Source organism: Channa argus, unplaced genomic scaffold (genome assembly GCF_033026475.1).
Source record: "Channa argus isolate prfri unplaced genomic scaffold, Channa argus male v1.0 Contig156, whole genome shotgun sequence".
In the NCBI taxonomy this organism is placed as follows: domain Eukaryota; kingdom Metazoa; phylum Chordata; class Actinopteri; order Anabantiformes; family Channidae; genus Channa; species Channa argus.
In genome coordinates this window covers 1-17,823 of record NW_027125375.1, presented here as the reverse complement: position 1 = coordinate 17,823, position 17,823 = coordinate 1, and the positions used below count along the sequence as shown (strand labels likewise).

At 45.7% G+C, this 17,823-nt stretch overlaps 11 non-coding genes across 11 annotated transcripts; all 11 read left to right on the top strand.

Moving 5' to 3' along the window:
* Positions 1-520: 520 nt before the first annotated feature.
* Positions 521-592, top strand: trnad-guc (transfer RNA aspartic acid (anticodon GUC)). The gene has a single exon. It is a non-coding gene; the product is annotated as a tRNA-Asp (tRNA).
* Positions 593-703: 111 nt separating this feature from the next.
* Positions 704-776, top strand: trnaf-gaa (transfer RNA phenylalanine (anticodon GAA)). Its single transcript has one exon. It is a non-coding gene; the product is annotated as a tRNA-Phe (tRNA).
* A 2,389-nt stretch (positions 777-3,165) lies between these two features.
* trnad-guc (transfer RNA aspartic acid (anticodon GUC)) lies at positions 3,166-3,237 on the top strand. Its single transcript has one exon. It is a non-coding gene; the product is annotated as a tRNA-Asp (tRNA).
* Positions 3,238-3,348: 111 nt separating this feature from the next.
* Positions 3,349-3,421, top strand: trnaf-gaa (transfer RNA phenylalanine (anticodon GAA)). The gene has a single exon. It is a non-coding gene; the product is annotated as a tRNA-Phe (tRNA).
* A 5,037-nt stretch (positions 3,422-8,458) lies between these two features.
* trnad-guc (transfer RNA aspartic acid (anticodon GUC)) lies at positions 8,459-8,530 on the top strand. Its single transcript has one exon. It is a non-coding gene; the product is annotated as a tRNA-Asp (tRNA).
* A 111-nt stretch (positions 8,531-8,641) lies between these two features.
* On the top strand, positions 8,642-8,714 carry trnaf-gaa (transfer RNA phenylalanine (anticodon GAA)). Its single transcript has one exon. It is a non-coding gene; the product is annotated as a tRNA-Phe (tRNA).
* A 3,845-nt stretch (positions 8,715-12,559) lies between these two features.
* On the top strand, positions 12,560-12,631 carry trnad-guc (transfer RNA aspartic acid (anticodon GUC)). Its single transcript has one exon. It is a non-coding gene; the product is annotated as a tRNA-Asp (tRNA).
* Positions 12,632-12,742: 111 nt separating this feature from the next.
* trnaf-gaa (transfer RNA phenylalanine (anticodon GAA)) lies at positions 12,743-12,815 on the top strand. Its single transcript has one exon. It is a non-coding gene; the product is annotated as a tRNA-Phe (tRNA).
* Positions 12,816-14,593: 1,778 nt separating this feature from the next.
* On the top strand, positions 14,594-14,665 carry trnad-guc (transfer RNA aspartic acid (anticodon GUC)). Its single transcript has one exon. It is a non-coding gene; the product is annotated as a tRNA-Asp (tRNA).
* A 111-nt stretch (positions 14,666-14,776) lies between these two features.
* On the top strand, positions 14,777-14,849 carry trnaf-gaa (transfer RNA phenylalanine (anticodon GAA)). The gene has a single exon. It is a non-coding gene; the product is annotated as a tRNA-Phe (tRNA).
* Positions 14,850-17,239: 2,390 nt separating this feature from the next.
* Positions 17,240-17,311, top strand: trnad-guc (transfer RNA aspartic acid (anticodon GUC)). Its single transcript has one exon. It is a non-coding gene; the product is annotated as a tRNA-Asp (tRNA).
* The last annotated feature ends 512 nt before the right edge of the window (positions 17,312-17,823 follow it).

Here is a 17,823-nt window from a genome sequence, read left to right as displayed (position 1 = left end):
GCGAGTAAAAGTAATGGCATCAGAACGGCGTAACTACACCAGGGGCATGGCCGGGGGCAGTGCTGTTCCAGTCCTCGTTAGTATAGTGGACAGTATCTCCGCCTGTTGTAATTGACATCCTAGGGCTGCTGCTGCAAGTGCAGCTATTTTTCATGGGAGAAAGTCTCTATTTCGATTAATAGTATGTGGTGGCTTTGTCCAAACTGAGGCTGTTTAGAAATTGGTTCTTAACTTTCTTCTGTAGTCTCGCATAACCCTTTCCGATTTCTTTGACCAATTTGCACTTGCTGCTTGCCCTTTTCGATTTCTTTGACCAATTTGCACATGCTGTTTGCCATATCGCGTGCACCAAGAAGAGGGCATGCAATTGCAGGAAAGGAACTCCTCAACAGGTACTCAAAACTGAAATTGAACGACGACCATTGCAACTTTAGCCAGTAATGGTCCGCTCAGTCAAAGGCACACAGCCTTTGTCCAGCGACTACTCTGGCGTGACTGCAAACGAGCAGTGCTTTTCCAGTCCTCGTTAGTATAGTGGACAGTATCTCCGCTTGTCACGCGGAAGACCGGGGTTCGATTCCCCGACGGGGAGAGTCTTTTTGCCTTTGTCCCGGTCAGTTGAAATTTCCCGCAATACGTCTTCGGCTTGGTTGAGGAGGCTTGCATTTCCAAATGATGGCCAGAAGAAGTCATCGGGTGTTGTGCCAAAATAGCTCAGTTGGGAGAGCGTTAGACTGAAGATCTAAAGGTCCCTGGTTCGATCCCGGGCTTCGGCATTACACCACCTCTGTCTTGCGTACGATGCCAAGAGTCCCCTAACCTTTTGTTTTTGTACTTAAGACGGTTTGGAAGGTAGTCTCTATGTGTGCCATTCTGTGATTTCAGGTTGTTTTACGGAGCAAGCATGTGTAAGAACTTAGTCAACCCACTGACACAGCTTGAGTGTAAATGTCATCTTAAAATAACAACAATTGTGTTTCTGCCTGATTTCAGGCCAGGGACCTTTCACGTGTGAGGCAAACTTGATAACCGCTACACCACAGATACCGGCGACTTTGACGAGCTACTTCAGAGCGTAGGCAAAAGCAGGCTTTCACATTCAGGCCCGTAGGTAACGTTCCTTTTCAAATGCTGATTGCCGGAGAACGTAGGGGCGTAATTTGACAAGTGATGCATTTTTGTCCAACCTTGAGCGATTAAAAGTAATGGCATCAGAACAGCGTAACTACACCAGGGGCATGGCCGGGCCCAGTGCTGTTCCAGTCCTCGTTAGTATAGTGGACAGGATCTCCGCCTGTTGTAATTGACATCCTAGGGCTGCTGCTGCAAGTGCAGCTATTTTTCATTGGAGAAAGTCTCTATTTCGATTAATAGTATGTGGTGGCTTTGTCCAAACTGAGGCTGTTTAGAAATTGGTTCTTAATTTTCTCTGTAGTCTCGCATAACCCTTTTCAATTTCTTTGACCAATTTGCACATGCTGTTTGCCATATCGCGTGCACCAAGAGGAGGGCATGCAATTGCAGGAAAGGAACTCCTCAACAGGTAACTCAAAACTGAAATTGAACGACGACCATTGCAAGCATGTGTAAGTACTTAGTCAACCCACTGACACAGCTTGAGTGTGAATGTCTTCTTAAAATAACAACAATTGTGTTTCTGCCTGGTTTCAGGCCAGGGACCTTTCACGTGTGAGGCGAACTTGATAACCGCTACACCACAGAAATCGGCGACTTTGACGAGCTACTTCAGAGCGTAGCTTCCCAGCAAGAAGAATACCACGGTCGTGGAAGTTTACTCCTCAGGGGTTTTGGGATGAAAGGATCTTTATCGAACTTTGTAGTACTAAAACCAAAAGTGTTGCCTTTCTAATTGTTAGAGCTGAGACAACCCCTTTTACAAGGCAATCCACCCAGACTGACTGTGCACATGATAATGGATAGCAAAAGGGTTTCTGCCTGATTTCGAACGAGGGACCTTTATGCATGTTAGGCCAAGGTGATATCCACTACACTACAGAATTTAGCCACGTAGGGTATTACTTTCAGAGGGTAGCATCTAACCACAAAGCGACACATTATCGTGCAAGGTCGACTCTAAGGGGCTTTCCAAAATCCTAGTGCACAATAGGTACTTTCTCAGCTTAATGGGGACCATGCTCATATGTGGAGGCTGATCGGTCCAATGCTAAGCCAGTGTAGCGTGGAGAGGGGATTGAAGCTGTGGTAATTGACATCCTAGGGCTGCTTCTTCAGTGCAGCTGTTTTTCATGGGAGAAACAAAGGCTGTTTAGAAATTGGTTCTTAACAATCTTCTGTAGTCTCGCAAAACCCTTTTTGATTTCTTTGACCAATTTGCACATGCTGTTTGCCATATCGCGTCCAACAAGAAGAGGGCGCGCAATTGTAGTCAACAGATACTCAAAACTGAAATTGAATAACGACCATTGCAACTTTAACCAGTAATCGTCCGCTCTGTCAAAGACACAGCCTTTTTTCGGCGACTACTCTGGAGTGACTGCAAAAGATCTAACAGGCAAAAGCAGGTTTTCACATTCAGGCCCGTAGGTAACGTTCCTTTTCAAATGCAGATTGACGGAGAACGTAGGAGCGTAATTTGACAATTGATTCATTTTTGTCCAACCTTGAGCGAGTAAAAGTAATGGCATCAGAACGGCGTAACTACACCAGGGGCATGGCCGGGGGCAGTGCTGTTCCAGTCCTCGTTAGTATAGTGGACAGTATCTCCGCCTGTTGTAATTGACATCCTAGGGCTGCTGCTGCAAGTGCAGCTATTTTTCAAGGGAGAAAGTCTCTATTTCGATTAATAGTATGTGGTGGCTTTGTCCAAACTGAGGCTGTTTAGAAATTGGTTCTTAACTTTCTTCTGTAGTCTCGCATAACCCTTTTCGATTTCTTTGACCAATTTGCACTTGCTGCTTCCCTTTTCGATTTCTTTGACCAATTTGCACATGCTGTTTGCCATATCGCGTGCACCAAGAAGAGGGCATGCAATTGCAGGAAAGGAACTCCTCAACAGGTACTCAAAACTGAAATTGAACGACGACCATTGCAACTTTAGCCAGTAATGGTCCGCTCAGTCAAAGGCACACAGCCTTTGTCCAGCGACTACTCTGGCGTGACTGCAAACGAGCAGTGCTTTTCCAGTCCTCGTTAGTATAGTGGACAGTATCTCCGCCTGTCACGCGGAAGACCGGGGTTCGATTCCCCGACGGGGAGAGTCTTTTTGCCTTTGTCCTGGACAGTTGAAATTTCCCGCAATAAGTCTTCGGCTTGGTTGAGGAGGCTTGCATTTCCAAATGATGGCCAGAAGAAGTCATCGGGTGTTGTGCCAAAGTAGCTCAGTTGGGAGAGCGTTAGACTGAAGATCTAAAGGTCCCTGGTTCGATCCCGGGCTTTGGCATTACACCACCTCTGTCTTGCGTACGATGCCAAGAGTCCCCTAACCTTTTGTTTTTGTACTTAAGACGGTTTGGAAGGTAGTCTCTATGTGTGCCATTCTGTGATTTCAGGTTGTTTTACGGAGCAAGCATGTGTAAGAACTTAGTCAACCCACTGACACAGCTTGAGTGTAAATGTCATCTTAAAATAACAACAATTGTGTTTCTGCCTGATTTCAGGCCAGGGACCTTTCACGTGTGAGGCAAACTTGATAACCGCTACACCACAGATACCGGCGACTTTGACGAGCTACTTCAGAGCGTAGGCAAAAGCAGGCTTTCACATTCAGGCCCGTAGGTAACGTTCCTTTTCAAATGCAGATTGCCGGAGAACGTAGGGGCGTAATTTGACAAGTGATGCATTTTTGTCCAACCTTGAGCGATTAAAAGTAATGGCATCAGAACAGCGTAACTACACCAGGGGCATGGCCGGGCCCAGTGCTGTTCCAGTCCTTGTTAGTATAGTGGACAGGATCTCCGCCTGTTGTAATTGACATCCTAGGGCTGCTGCTGCAAGTGCAGCTATTTTTCATTGGAGAAAGTCTCTATTTCGATTAATAGTATGTGGTGGCTTTGTCCAAACTGAGGCTGTTTAGAAATTGGTTCTTAATTTTCTCTGTAGTCTCGCATAACCCTTTTCAATTTCTTTGACCAATTTGCACATGCTGTTTGCCATATCGCGTGCACCAAGAAGAGGGCATGCAATTGCAGGAAAGGAACTCCTCAACAGGTAACTCAAAACTGAAATTGAACGACGACCATTGCAAGCATGTGTAAGTACTTAGTCAACCCACTGACACAGCTTGAGTGTGAATGTCATCTTAAAATAAAAACAATTGTGTTTCTGCCTGGTTTCAGGCCAGGGACCTTTCACGTGTGAGGCGAACTTGATAACCGCTACACCACAGAAATCGGCGACTTTGACGAGCTACTTCAGAGCGTAGCTTCCCAGCAAGAAGAATACCACGGTCGTGGAAGTTTACTCCTCAGGGGTTTTGGGATGAAAGGATCTTTATCGAACTTTGTAGTACTAAAACCAAAAGTGTTGCCTTTCTAATTGTTAGAGCTGAGACAACCCCTTTTACAAGGCAATCCACCCAGACTGACTGTGCACATGATAATGGATAGCAAAAGGGTTTCTGCCTGATTTCGAACGAGGGACCTTTATGCATGTTAGGCCAAGGTGATATCCACTACACTACAGAATTTAGCCACGTAGGGTATTACTTTCAGAGGGTAGCATCTAACCACAAAGCGACACATTATCGTGCAAGGTCGACTCTAAGGGGCTTTCCAAAATCCTAGTGCACAATAGGTACTTTCTCAGCTTAATGGGGACCATGCTCATATGTGGAGGCTGATCGGTCCAATGCTAAGCCAGTGTAGCGTGGAGAGGGGATTGAAGCTGTGGTATTTGACATCCTAGGGCTGCTTCTTCAGTGCAGCTGTTTTTCATGGGAGAAACAAAGGCTGTTTAGAAATTGGTTCTTAACAATCTTCTGTAGTCTCGCAAAACCCTTTTTGATTTCTTTGACCAATTTGCACATGCTGTTTGCCATATCGCGTCCAACAAGAAGAGGGCGCGCAATTGTAGTCAACAGATACTCAAAACTGAAATTGAATAACGACCATTGCAACTTTAACCAGTAATCGTCCGCTCTGTCAAAGACACAGCCTTTTTTCGGCGACTACTCTGGAGTGACTGCAAAAGATCTAACAGGCAAAAGCAGGTTTTCACATTCAGGCCCGTAGGTAACGTTCCTTTTCAAATGCAGATTGACGGAGAACGTAGGAGCGTAATTTGACAATTGATTCATTTTTGTCCAACCTTGAGCGAGTAAAAGTAATGGCATCAGAACGGCGTAACTACACCAGGGGCATGGCCGGGGGCAGTGCTGTTCCAGTCCTCGTTAGTATAGTGGACAGTATCTCCGCCTGTTGTAATTGACATCCTAGGGCTGCTGCTGCAAGTGCAGCTATTTTTCATGGGAGAAAGTCTCTATTTCCATTAATAGTATGTGGTGGCTTTGTCCAAACTGAGGCTGTTTAGAAATTGGTTCTTAACTTTCTTCTGTAGTCTCGCATAACCCTTTTCGATTTCTTTGACCAATTTGCACTTGCTGCTTGCCCTTTTCGATTTCTTTGACCAATTTGCACATCATGTTTGCCATATCGCGTGCACCAAGAAGAGGGCATGCAATTGCAGGAAAGGAACTCCTCAACAGGTACTCACAACTGAAATTGAACGACGACCATTGCAACTTTAGCCAGTAATGGTCCGCTCAGTCAAAGGCACACAGCCTTTGTCCAGCGACTACTCTGGCGTGACTGCAAACGAGCAGTGCTTTTCCAGTCCTCGTTAGTATAGTGGACAGTATCTCCGCCTGTCACGCGGAAGACCGGGTTCGATTCCCTGACGGGGAGAGTCTTTTTGCCTTTGTCCCGGACCGTTGAAATTTCCCGCAATACGTCTTCGGCTTGGTTGAGGAGGCTTGCATTTGCAAATGATGGCCAAAAGAAGTCATCGGTTGTTGTGCCGAAATAGCTCAGTTGGGAGAGCGTTAGACTGAAGATCTAAAGGTCCCCTGGTTTGATCCCGGGTTTTGGCATTACACCACCTCTGTCTTGCGTACGATGCGAAGAGTCCCGTAACCTTTTGTTTTTGTACTTAAGACGGTTTGGAAGGTAGTCTCTATGTGTGCCATTCTGTGATTTCAGGTTGTTTTACGGAGCAAGCATGTGTAAGAACTTAGTCAACCCACTGACACAGCTTGAGAGTAAATGTCATCTTAAAATAACAACAATTGTGTTTCTGCCTGATTTCAGGCCAGGGACCTTTCACGTGCGAGGCGAACTTGATAACCGCTACACCACAGATACCGGCGACTTTGACGAGCTACTTCAGAGCGTAGGCAAAAGCAGGCTTTCACATTCAGGCCCGTAGGTAATGTTCCTTTTCAAATGCAGATTGCCGGAGAACGTAGGGGCGTAATTTGACAAGTGATGCATTTTTGTCCAACCTTGAGCGATTAAAAGTAATGGCATCAGAACAGCGTAAGTACACCAGGGGCATGGCCGGGGCCAGTGCTGTTCCAGTCCTCGTTAGTATAGTGGACAGGATCTCCGCCTGTTGTAATTGACATCCTAGGGCTGCTGCTGCAAGTGCAGCTATTTTTCATTGGAGAAAGTCTCTATTTCGATTAATAGTATGTGGTGGCTTTGTCCAAACTGAGGCTGTTTAGAAATTGGTTCTTAACTTTCTTCTGTAGTCTCGCATAACCCTTTTCGATTTCTTTGACCAATTTGCACATGCTGTTTGCCATATCGCGTGCACCAAGAAGAGGGCATGCAATTGCAGGAAAGGAACTCCTCAACAGGTAACTCAAAACTGAAATTGAACGACGACCATTGCAAGCATGTGTAAGAACTTAGTCAACCCACTGACACAGCTTGAGTGTGAATGTCATCTTAAAATAACAACAATTGTGTTTCTGCCTGGTTTCAGGCCAGGGACCTTTCACGTGTGAGGCGAACTTGATAACCGCTACACCACAGAAATCGGCGACTTTGACGAGCTACTTCAGAGCGTAGCTTCCCAGCAAGAAGAATACCACGGTCGTGGAAGTTTACTCCTCAGGGGTTTTGGGATGAAAGGATCTTTATCGAACTTTGTAGTACTAAAACCAAAAGTGTTGCCTTTCTAATTGTTAGAGCTGAGACAACCCCTTTTACAAGGCAATCCACCCAGACTGACTGTGCACATGATAATGGATAGCAAAAGGGTTTCTGCCTGATTTCGAACGAGGGACCTTTATGCATGTTAGGCCAAGGTGATATCCACTACACTACAGAATTTAGCCACGTAGGGTATTACTTTCAGAGGGTAGCATCTAACCACAAAGCGACACATTATCGTGCAAGGTCGACTCTAAGGGGCTTTCCAAAATCCTAGTGCACAATAGGTACTTTGTCAGCTTAATGGGGACCATGCTCATATGTGGAGGCTGATCGGTCCAATGCTAAGCCAGTGTAGCGTGGAGAGGGGATTGAAGCTGTGGTAATTGACATCCTAGGGGTGCTGCTTCAGTGCAGCTGTTTTTCATGGGAGAAACAAAGGCTGTTTAGAAATTGGTTCTTAACAATCTTCTGTAGTCTCGCAAAACCCTTTTTGATTTCTTTGACCAATTTGCACATGCTGTTTGCCATATCGCGTCCAACAAGAAGAGGGCGCGCAATTGTAGTCAACAGATACTCAAAACTGAAATTGAATAACGACCATTGCAACTTTAGCCAGTAATCGTCCGCTCTGTCAAAGACACAGCCTTTTTTCGGCGACTACTCTGGAGTGACTGCAAAAGATCTAACAGGCAAAAGCAAGTTTTCACATTCAGGCCCGTAGGTAACGTTCCTTTTCAAATGCAGATTGACGGAGAACGTAGGAGCGTAATTGGACAATTGATTCATTTTTGTCCAACCTTGAGCGAGTAAAAGTAATGGCATCAGAACGGCGTAACTACACCAGGGGCATGGCCGGGGGCAGTGCTGTTCCAGTCCTCGTTAGTATAGTGGACAGTATCTCCGCCTGTTGTAATTGACATCCTAGGGCTGCTGCTGCAAGTGCAGCTATTTTTCATGGGAGAAAGTCTCTATTTCGATTAATAGTATGTGGTGGCTTTGTCCAAACTGAGGCTGTTTAGAAATTGGTTCTTAACTTTCTTCTGTAGTCTCGCATAACCCTTTCCGATTTCTTTGACCAATTTGCACTTGCTGCTTGCCCTTTTCGATTTCTTTGACCAATTTGCACATGCTGTTTGCCATATCGCGTGCACCAAGAAGAGGGCATGCAATTGCAGGAAAGGAACTCCTCAACAGGTACTCAAAACTGAAATTGAACGACGACCATTGCAACTTTAGCCAGTAATGGTCCGCTCAGTCAAAGGCACACAGCCTTTGTCCAGCGACTACTCTGGCGTGACTGCAAACGAGCAGTGCTTTTCCAGTCCTCGTTAGTATAGTGGACAGTATCTCCGCTTGTCACGCGGAAGACCGGGGTTCGATTCCCCGACGGGGAGAGTCTTTTTGCCTTTGTCCCGGACAGTTGAAATTTCCCGCAATAAGTCTTCGGCTTGGTTGAGGAGGCTTGCATTTCCAAATGATGGCCAGAAGAAGTCATCGGGTGTTGTGCCAAAGTAGCTCAGTTGGGAGAGCGTTAGACTGAAGATCTAAAGGTCCCTGGTTCGATCCCGGGCTTTGGCATTACACCACCTCTGTCTTGCGTACGATGCCAAGAGTCCCCTAACCTTTTGTTTTTGTACTTAAGACGGTTTGGAAGGTAGTCTCTATGTGTGCCATTCTGTGATTTCAGGTTGTTTTACGGAGCAAGCATGTGTAAGAACTTAGTCAACCCACTGACACAGCTTGAGTGTAAATGTCATCTTAAAATAACATCAATTGTGTTTCTGCCTGATTTCAGGCCAGGGACCTTTCACGTGTGAGGCAAACTTGATAACCGCTACACCACAGATACCGGCGACTTTGACGAGCTACTTCAGAGCGTAGGCAAAAGCAGGCTTTCACATTCAGGCCCGTAGGTAACGTTCCTTTTCAAATGCAGATTGCCGGAGAACGTAGGGGCGTAATTTGACAAGTGATGCATTTTTGTCCAACCTTGAGCGATTAAAAGTAATGGCATCAGAACAGCGTAACTACACCAGGGGCATGGCCGGGCCCAGTGCTGTTCCAGTCCTTGTTAGTATAGTGGACAGGATCTCCGCCTGTTGTAATTGACATCCTAGGGCTGCTGCTGCAAGTGCAGCTATTTTTCATTGGAGAAAGTCTCTATTTCGATTAATAGTATGTGGTGGCTTTGTCCAAACTGAGGCTGTTTAGAAATTGGTTCTTAATTTTCTCTGTAGTCTCGCATAACCCTTTTCAATTTCTTTGACCAATTTGCACATGCTGTTTGCCATATCGCGTGCACCAAGAAGAGGGCATGCAATTGCAGGAAAGGAACTCCTCAACAGGTAACTCAAAACTGAAATTGAACGACGACCATTGCAAGCATGTGTAAGTACTTAGTCAACCCACTGACACAGCTTGAGTGTGAATGTCATCTTAAAATAAAAACAATTGTGTTTCTGCCTGGTTTCAGGCCAGGGACCTTTCACGTGTGAGGCGAACTTGATAACCGCTACACCACAGAAATCGGCGACTTTGACGAGCTACTTCAGAGCGTAGCTTCCCAGCAAGAAGAATACCACGGTCGTGGAAGTTTACTCCTCAGGGGTTTTGGGATGAAAGGATCTTTATCGAACTTTGTAGTACTAAAACCAAAAGTGTTGCCTTTCTAATTGTTAGAGCTGAGACAACCCCTTTTACAAGGCAATCCACCCAGACTGACTGTGCACATGATAATGGATAGCAAAAGGGTTTCTGCCTGATTTCGAACGAGGGACCTTTATGCATGTTAGGCCAAGGTGATATCCACTACACTACAGAATTTAGCCACGTAGGGTATTACTTTCAGAGGGTAGCATCTAACCACAAAGCGACACATTATCGTGCAAGGTCCACTCTAAGGGGCTTTCCAAAATCCTAGTGCACAATAGGTACTTTCTCAGCTTAATGGGGACCATGCTCATATGTGGAGGCTGATCGGTCCAATGCTAAGCCAGTGTAGCGTGGAGAGGGGATTGAAGCTGTGGTAATTGACATCCTAGGGCTGCTTCTTCAGTGCAGCTGTTTTTCATGGGAGAAACAAAGGCTGTTTAGAAATTGGTTCTTAACAATCTTCTGTAGTCTCGCAAAACCCTTTTTGATTTCTTTGACCAATTTGCACATGCTGTTTGCCATATCGCGTCCAACAAGAAGAGGGCGCGCAATTGTAGTCAACAGATACTCAAAACTGAAATTGAATAACGACCATTGCAACTTTAACCAGTAATCGTCCGCTCTGTCAAAGACACAGCCTTTTTTCGGCGACTACTCTGGAGTGACTGCAAAAGATCTAACAGGCAAAAGCAGGTTTTCACATTCAGGCCCGTAGGTAACGTTCCTTTTCAAATGCAGATTGACGGAGAACGTAGGAGCGTAATTTGACAATTGATTCATTTTTGTCCAACCTTGAGCGAGTAAAAGTAATGGCATCAGAACGGCGTAACTACACCAGGGGCATGGCCGGGGGCAGTGCTGTTCCAGTCCTCGTTAGTATAGTGGACAGTATCTCCGCCTGTTGTAATTGACATCCTAGGGCTGCTGCTGCAAGTGCAGCTATTTTTCATGGGAGAAAGTCTCTATTTCCATTAATAGTATGTGGTGGCTTTGTCCAAACTGAGGCTGTTTAGAAATTGGTTCTTAACTTTCTTCTGTAGTCTCGCATAACCCTTTTCGATTTCTTTGACCAATTTGCACTTGCTGCTTGCCCTTTTCGATTTCTTTGACCAATTTGCACATCCTGTTTGCCATATCGCGTGCACCAAGAAGAGGGCATGCAATTGCAGGAAAGGAACTCCTCAACAGGTAACTCAAAACTGAAATTGAACGACGACCATTGCAAGCATGTGTAAGTACTTAGTCAACCCACTGACACAGCTTGAGTGTGAATGTCATCTTAAAATAACAACAATTGTGTTTCTGCCTGGTTTCAGGCCAGGGACCTTTCACGTGTGAGGCGAACTTGATAACCGCTACACCACAGAAATCGGCGACTTTGACGAGCTACTTCAGAGCGTAGCTTCCCAGCAAGAAGAATACCACGGTCGTGGAAGTTTACTCCTCAGGGGTTTTGGGATGAAAGGATCTTTATCGAACTTTGTAGTACTAAAACCAAAAGTGTTGCCTTTCTAATTGTTAGAGCTGAGACAACCCCTTTTACAAGGCAATCCACCCAGACTGACTGTGCACATGATAATGGATAGCAAAAGGGTTTCTGCCTGATTTCGAACGAGGGACCTTTATGCATGTTAGGCCAAGGTGATATCCACTACACTACAGAATTTAGCCACGTAGGGTATTACTTTCAGAGGGTAGCATCTAACCACAAAGCGACACATTATCGTGCAAGGTCGACTTTAAGGGGCTTTCCAAAATCCTAGTGCACAATAGGTACTTTCTCAGCTTAATGGGGACCATGCTCATATGTGGAGGCTGATCGGTCCAATGCTAAGCCAGTGTAGCGTGGAGAGGGGATTGAAGCTGTGGTAATTGACATCCTAGGGCTGCTTCTTCAGTGCAGCTGTTTTTCATTGGAGAAACAAAGGCTGTTTAGAAATTGGTTCTTAACAATCTTCTGTAGTCTCGCAAAACCCTTTTTGATTTCTTTGACCAATTTGCACATGCTGTTTGCCATATCGCGTCCAACAAGAAGAGGGCGCGCAATTGTAGTCAACAGATACTCAAAACTGAAATTGAATAACGACCATTGCAACTTTAACCAGTAATCGTCCGCTCTGTCAAAGACACAGCCTTTTTTCGGCGACTACTCTGGAGTGACTGCAAAAGATCTAACAGGCAAAAGCAGGTTTTCACATTCAGGCCCGTAGGTAACGTTCCTTTTCAAATGCAGATTGACGGAGAACGTAGGAGCGTAATTTGACAATTGATTCATTTTTGTCCAACCTTGAGCGAGTAAAAGTAATGGCATCAGAACGGCGTAACTACACCAGGGGCATGGCCGGGGGCAGTGCTGTTCCAGTCCTCGTTAGTATAGTGGACAGTATCTCCGCCTGTTGTAATTGACATCCTAGGGCTGCTGCTGCAAGTGCAGCTATTTTTCATGGGAGAAAGTCTCTATTTCGATTAATAGTATGTGGTGGCTTTGTCCAAACTGAGGCTGTTTAGAAATTGGTTCTTAACTTTCTTCTGTAGTCTCGCATAACCCTTTTCGATTTCTTTTACCAATTTGCACATGCTGTTTGCCATATCGCGTGCACCAAGAAGAGGGCATGCAATTGCAGGAAAGGAACTCCTCAACAGGTACTCAAAACTGAAATTGAACGACGACCATTGCAACTTTAGCCAGTAATGGTCCGCTCAGTCAGAGGCACACAGCCTTTGTCCAGCGACTACTCTGGCGTGACTGCAAACGAGCAGTGCTTTTCCAGTCCTCGTTAGTATAGTGGACAGTATCTCCGCCTGTCACGCGGAAGACCGGGGTTCGATTCCCCGACGGGGAGAGTCTTTTTGCCTTTGTCCCGGACAGTTGAAATTTCCCGCAATACGTCTTCGCCTTGGTTGACGAGGCTTGCATTTCCAAATGATGGCCAGAAGAAGTCATCGGGTGTTGTGCCAAAATAGCTCAGTTGGGAGAGCGTTAGACTGAAGATCTAAAGGTCCCTGGTTCGATCCCGGGCTTCGGCATTACACCACCTCTGTCTTGCGTACGATGCCAAGAGTCCCCTAACCTTTTGTTTTTGTACTTAAGACGGTTTGGAAGGTAGTCTCTATGTGTGCCATTCTGTGATTTCAGGTTGTTTTACTGAGCAAGCATGTGTAAGAACTTAGTCAACCCACTGACACAGCTTGAGTGTAAATGTCATCTTAAAATAACAACAATTGTGTTTCTGCCTGATTTCAGGCCAGGGACCTTTCACGTGTGAGGCAAACTTGATAACCGCTACACCACAGATACCGGCGACTTTGACGAGCTACTTCAGAGCGTAGGCAAAAGCAGGCTTTCACATTCAGGCCCGTAGGTAACGTTCCTTTTCAAATGCAGATTGCCGGAGAACGTAGGGGCGTAATTTGACAAGTGATGCATTTTTGTCCAACCTTGAGCGATTAAAAGTAATGGCATCAGAACAGCGTAACTACACCAGGGGCATGGCCGGGCCCAGTGCTGTTCCAGTCCTCGTTAGTATAGTGGACAGGATCTCCGCCTGTTGTAATTGACATCCTAGGGCTGCTGCTGCAAGTGCAGCTATTTTTCATTGGAGAAAGTCTCTATTTCGATTAATAGTATGTGGTGGCTTTGTCCAAACTGAGGCTGTTTAGAAATTGGTTCTTAATTTTCTCTGTAGTCTCGCATAACCCTTTTCAATTTCTTTGACCAATTTGCACATGCTGTTTGCCATATCGCGTGCACCAAGAAGAGGGCATGCAATTGCAGGAAAGGAACTCCTCAACAGGTAACTCAAAACTGAAATTGAACGACGACCATTGCAAGCATGTGTAAGTACTTAGTCAACCCACTGACACAGCTTGAGTGTGAATGTCATCTTAAAATAACAACAATTGTGTTTCTGCCTGGTTTCAGGCCAGGGACCTTTCACGTGTGAGGCGAACTTGATAACCGCTACACCACAGAAATCGGCGACTTTGACGAGCTACTTCAGAGCGTAGCTTCCCAGCAAGAAGAATACCACGGTCGTGGAAGTTTACTCCTCAGGGGTTTTGGGATGAAAGGATCTTTATCGAACTTTGTAGTACTAAAACCAAAAGTGTTGCCTTTCTAATTGTTAGAGCTGAGACAACCCCTTTTACAAGGCAATCCACCCAGACTGACTGTGCACATGATAATGGATAGCAAAAGGGTTTCTGCCTGATTTCGAACGAGGGACCTTTATGCATGTTAGGCCAAGGTGATATCCACTACACTACAGAATTTAGCCACGTAGGGTATTACTTTCAGAGGGTAGCATCTAACCACAAAGCGACACATTATCGTGCTAGGTCGACTCTAAGGGGCTTTCCAAAATCCTAGTGCACAATAGGTACTTTCTCAGCTTAATGGGGACCATGCTCATATGTGGAGGCTGATCGGTCCAATGCTAAGCCAGTGTAGCGTGGAGAGGGGATTGAAGCTGTGGTAATTGACATCCTAGGGCTGCTTCTTCAGTGCAGCTGTTTTTCATGGGAGAAACAAAGGCTGTTTAGAAATTGGTTTTTAACAATCTTCTGTAGTCTCGCAAAACCCTTTTTGATTTCTTTGACCAATTTGCACATGCTGTTTGCCATATCGCGTGCACCAAGAAGAGGGCATGCAATTGCAGGAAAGGAACTCCTCAACAGGTACTCAAAACTGAAATTGAACGACGACCATTGCAACTTTAGCCAGTAATGGTCCGCTCAGTCAGAGGCACACAGCCTTTGTCCAGCGACTACTCTGGCGTGACTGCAAACGAGCAGTGCTTTTCCAGTCCTCGTTAGTATAGTGGACAGTATCTCCGCCTGTCACGCGGAAGACCGGGGTTCGATTCCCCGACGGGGAGAGTCTTTTTGCCTTTGTCCCGGACAGTTGAAATTTCCCGCAATACGTCTTCGGCTTGGTTGAGGAGGCTTGCATTTCCAAATGATGGCCAGAAGAAGTCATCGGGTGTTGTGCCAAAATAGCTCAGTTGGGAGAGCGTTAGACTGAAGATCTAAAGGTCCCTGGTTCGATCCCGGGCTTCGGCATTACACCACCTCTGTCTTGCGTACGATGCCAAGAGTCCCCTAACCTTTTGTTTTTGTACTTAAGACGGTTTGGAAGGTAGTCTCTATGTGTGCCATTCTGTGATTTCAGGTTGTTTTACGGAGCAAGCATGTGTAAGAACTTAGTCAACCCACTGACACAGCTTGAGTGTAAATGTCATCTTAAAATAACAACAATTGTGTTTCTGCCTGATTTCAGGCCAGGGACCTTTCACGTGTGAGGCAAACTTGATAACCGCTACACCACAGATACCGGCGACTTTGACGAGCTACTTCAGAGCGTAGGCAAAAGCAGGCTTTCACATTCAGGCCCGTAGGTAACGTTCCTTTTCAAATGCAGATTGCCGGAGAACGTAGGGGCGTAATTTGACAAGTGATGCATTTTTGTCCAACCTTGAGCGATTAAAAGTAATGGCATCAGAACAGCGTAACTACACCAGGGGCATGGCCGGGCCCAGTGCTGTTCCAGTCCTCGTTAGTATAGTGGACAGGATCTCCGCCTGTTGTAATTGACATCCTAGGGCTGCTGCTGCAAGTGCAGCTATTTTTCATTGGAGAAAGTCTCTATTTCGATTAATAGTATGTGGTGGCTTTGTCCAAACTGAGGCTGTTTAGAAATTGGTTCTTAATTTTCTCTGTAGTCTCGCATAACCCTTTTCAATTTCTTTGACCAATTTGCACATGCTGTTTGCCATATCGCGTGCACCAAGAAGAGGGCATGCAATTGCAGGAAAGGAACTCCTCAACAGGTAACTCAAAACTGAAATTGAACGACGACCATTGCAAGCATGTGTAAGAACTTAGTCAACCCACTGACACAGCTTGAGTGTGAATGTCATCTTAAAATAACAACAATCGTGTTTCTGCCTGGTTTCAGGCCAGGGACCTTTCACGTGTGAGGCGAACTTGATAACCGCTACACCACAGAAATCGGCGACTTTGACGAGCTACTTCAGAGCGTAGCTTCCCAGCAAGAAGAATACCACGGTCGTGGAAGTTTACTCCTCAGGGGTTTTGGGATGAAAGGATCTTTATCGAACTTTGTAGTACTAAAACCAAAAGTGTTGCCTTTCTAATTGTTAGAGCTGAGACAACCCCTTTTACAAGGCAATCCACCCAGACTGACTGTGCACATGATAATGGATAGCAAAAGGGTTTCTGCCTGATTTCGAACGAGGGACCTTTATGCATGTTAGGCCAAGGTGATATCCACTACACTACAGAATTTAGCCACGTAGGGTATTACTTTCAGAGGGTAGCATCTAACCACAAAGCGACACATTATCGTGCAAGGTCGACTCTAAGGGGCTTTCCAAAATCCTAGTGCACAATAGGTACTTTCTCAGCTTAATGGGGACCATGCTCATATGTGGAGGCTGATCGGTCCAATGCTAAGCCAGTGTAGCGTGGAGAGGGGATTGAAGCTGTGGTAATTGACATCCTAGGGCTGCTTCTTCAGTGCAGCTGTTTTTCATGGGAGAAACAAAGGCTGTTTAGAAATTGGTTCTTAACAATCTTCTGTAGTCTCGCAAAACCCTTTTTGATTTCTTTGACCAATTTGCACATGCTGTTTGCCATATCGCGTCCAACAAGAAGAGGGCGCGCAATTGTAGTCAACAGATACTCAAAACTGAAATTGAATAACGACCATTGCAACTTTAGCCAGTAATCGTCCGCTCTGTCAAAGACACAGCCTTTTTTCGGCGACTACTCTGGAGTGACTGCAAAAGATCTAACAGGCAAAAGCAGGTTTTCACATTCAGGCCCGTAGGTAACGTTCCTTTTCAAATGCAGATTGACGGAGAACGTAGGGGCGTAATTTGACAATTGATTCATTTTTGTCCAACCTTGAGCGATTAAAAGTAATGGCATCAGAACGGCGTAAGTACACCAGGGGCATGGCCGGGGCCAGTGCTGTTCCAGTCCTCGTTAGTATAGTGGACAGGATCTCCGCCTGTTGTAATTGACATCCTAGGGCTGCTGCTGCAAGTGCAGCTATTTTTCATTGGAGAAAGTCTCTATTTCGATTAATAGTATGTGGTGGCTTTGTCCAAACTGAGGCTGTTTAGAAATTGGTTCTTAACTTTCTTCTGTAGTCTCGCATAATCCTTTTCGATTTCTTTGACCAATTTGCACTTGCTGCTTGCCCTTTTCGATTTCTTTGACCAATTTGCACATGCTGTTTGCCATATCGCGTGCACCAAGAAGAGGGCATGCAATTGCAGGAAAGGAACTCCTCAACAGGTACTCACAACTGAAATTGAACGACGACCATTGCAACTTTAGCCAGTAATGGTCCGCTCAGTCAAAGGCACACAGCCTTTGTCCAGCGACTACTCTCGCGTGACTGCAAACGAGCAGTGCTTTTCCAGTCCTCGTTAGTATAGTGGACAGTATCTCCGCCTGTCACGCGGAAGACCGGGGTTCGATTCCCCGACGGGGAGAGTCTTTTTGCCTTTGTCCCGGACAGTTGAAATTTCCCGCAATATGTCTTCGGCTTGGTTGAGGAGGCTTGCATTTGCAAATGATGGCCAGAAGAAGTCATCGGTTGTTGTGCCGAAATAGCTCAGTTGGGAGAGCGTTAGACTGAAGATCTAAAGGTCCCCTGGTTTGATCCCGGGTTTCGGCATTACACCACCTCTGTCTTGCGTACGATGCCAAGAGTCCCGTAACCTTTTGTTTTTGTACTTAAGACGGTTTGGAAGGTAGTCTCTATGTGTGCCATTCTGTGATTTCAGGTTGTTTTACGGAGCAAGCATGTGTAAGAACTTAGTCAACCCACTGACACAGCTTGAGAGTAAATGTCATCTTAAAATAACAACAATTGTGTTTCTGCCTGATTTCAGGCCAGGGACCTTTCACGTGCGAGGCGAACTTGATAACCGCTACACCACAGATACCGGCGACTTTGACGAGCTACTTCAGAGCGTAGGCAAAAGCAGGCTTTCACATTCAG